Raw genomic sequence first — 2500 nt, forward strand, 5'->3', positions numbered from 1 at the left:
TACCGGAAGATTGAGCTTATAAAAAGTGACGTTGATGGAATTGTTGCTAATCCACCGGAAGTTGATTTAGGTTTACTGCATTGTCTGAAGAAGAAGTGTCTGATATCATCATGGGCATGTCAAATGCTAGTTGCTAGCTGGATCCGATTCCAACGTGGTTATTAAAGCTGTGTTCTCCTGAGCTGGTTCCAGTTATTACCGATGATTAATCGGTCATTTCAAGAAGGTGTTATTCCAAAAAAATTGGTCCAACCTCTGCTTAAGAAACCTGGTCTTGATCTCGTACATCAGAGTTTCAGACCTGTCAGCAATTTATCACTGGTGTCTAAAGCAACGGAAAAGGCGGTTGTTAACGAACTTTTCAAGCACTGTAATGATAATAGGACAATCACATGACTTTTGGAGGGTATATAGTTTATTTTTAGCCCGAGTAGCATCATTTGCGCCCGAGCGGAGCGAGGGTGCATCCTCTCCTGCGCAAACGATGCTACGAGGGACACAAATAAACTATATGCCCGTCAAGAGTCATTTGGTTATCAATATTGTCAATACACAAGGCCAAATCGTACCAATTCATCTAATAAGAAAAAAATATTTAACAGAGATGTACCCTGAAACTATGGTATGGAAATGTGCCTCAGTGTATACTAAGGTTGTGAGAATGAAAGACAAGTGCGTGTTGTCCTAAGTAGCGTGTGTATGTATATATGGAAAGAACTCAAGTGAGGCCATCGTGATCTAATCCGGAGGTCGTGGGTTCGATTCCCACCCGGGTCAGAAATTTTTCTCTGTCCTTGGGTGTTGCATAAGAAGTTCCTGATGTCCTGATGCTGTGGATCAGCGAAGGTTCTTCATCCATCACATGCACACAGTAGCGATGGCCTCACTTGAGTTCTTTCCATATATACAGAATGAAAGACGTATATATTTGAAATGCGGGTTGTAGACCAAATGTAGAAGTTATCCTCCAGCCAATCAGTCAGGGCGGCAAATGCATTTTCCCGTTTGGCCTGCAAAAAGGCGCGTTTTACAGAGGGCAGTTTGTCATTTGGCCGCGGGTATTGATACCTGGTACAGGTACCAGTTTTTCAATCGTCGTATCGTCAGGTCCATTCTACGGAGACGGCACTGTTCAAAGTTCAGAACGACATTTTATCCAGCATGGACAAAACAGGAAATTGCTCTTTTAGTATAATTGGATTTAAGTGCCGCCTTCGACGCAATCGATCGTAAGATAATGCTAGAAGTCTTGAAATCGGACTTTGCTATATGTGGTGATGCCCTTCGACGGATTAGATCGTACCTGTCTGAGAGGAAACAACGTGTTATTGTTAACCAGCAATCCTCTAAGATCTTTAATGGTGATTGCAATGTTCCTCAAGGAAGTTGTCTCGGGTCTTTCCTCTTCATTCTCTATGCATCGCGCTTCTTTGAGGTTGTCAAGAAACACCTCGTATATGGTTCATGGCTGTGCTGATGACACGCAGCTGTATGTCTCTTTTCGTCCCAATTCTTTAGCTGCTGAAGATCCAGGGGCACCCAACGTCAATTTTCGGAAAATATCTGTCCGGAAGACGATTTGAGATCTAGAATTTCCGGAACATTTGTTGTATTTCTTGCTTGCCTGCTTCTCCTAGGATTTTCGAAATCTGAAAAATGGTATAATTGCCCATTTTTAACTGATTTTTACCCTAAAAAGGTCACCTAGAAGTTTCGGGAGCCTTTTTTTCTGGATGAAATTTTCGAAAAGGTAAGTTTTAATCCCTATAATTTTCGGATCACCAGACTTTCAGCTAGGAAATCCGAAGAGATGAAAAATATTTAGGGGATCGATAAATTAGTAAAAATATGCCTAGAGCTACCGTTTAAATACTATATAAAATACGTTTAACAATGCTATGTTTACGTGGTTTTGAACTATATTCTCGTTGGGTGCCCCTGAAGATATTGCGGTCAAGACCATGGAGAGTTGCTTTGAGGATGTTAGAGCCTGGCTTGTTTGCGACAAGCTGGTGCTTAACGATTCGAAGACGAAATTGCTCATCACTGGTTCTCGAAAGCAGTTATCCAAGATCAGTATTACTTCTATTCAAGTTGGGAACTGTGACATTAAATCGCAAGATAGTGTTAAAAACTTTGGTGCTTGGGTTGATAACCAACTATCTATGAGTTCAGGGTATTCTACAATATTAGGCAAATTAGGAAATATCTGTCTGAGGACTCTACAAAGACTTTGATTCATGCTTTTGTAACATCACATTTAGGTTACTGTAATTCCCTCTTGTATGGTCTTCCTCAATATCAGTATGATCTTTTACAGAAAGTACTTAATGCTGCTGCTCGGGTAACTTGTCTTATTCCTAAGTTTGAGCATATTTCTCAAGTTCTTAAGGGGCTTCATTGGTTGCCAATTAAATATAGAGTAGAATATAAGATTGCGCTACTAGTTGTTAAGGTGTTGCATGGATTTGTTCCAACATATATCAAGGAGCTGATTAAT

The 2500-nt window shown here is 40.5% G+C and overlaps 1 long non-coding RNA gene across 1 annotated transcript in view; it reads right to left on the reverse strand.

Moving 5' to 3' along the window:
• Window positions 1-2500, reverse strand: part of LOC138007649 (uncharacterized) — a 7023-nt gene that overhangs the window by 643 nt on the left and 3880 nt on the right. Inside the window, exons 2-3 of the long non-coding RNA XR_011124084.1 lie at window positions 1304-2500; window positions 1-325 (exon numbers count right to left, since the gene is read on the reverse strand). The exon at window positions 1-325 is cut by the window's left edge and continues 643 nt beyond it; the exon at window positions 1304-2500 is cut by the window's right edge and continues 1096 nt beyond it. This is a non-coding gene — a long non-coding RNA (uncharacterized lncRNA). The remainder of the gene's footprint in view (window positions 326-1303) is intronic.

This window comes from Montipora foliosa, chromosome 6 (assembly GCF_036669935.1).
Source record: "Montipora foliosa isolate CH-2021 chromosome 6, ASM3666993v2, whole genome shotgun sequence".
In the NCBI taxonomy this organism is placed as follows: Eukaryota; Metazoa; Cnidaria; class Anthozoa; order Scleractinia; family Acroporidae; genus Montipora; species Montipora foliosa.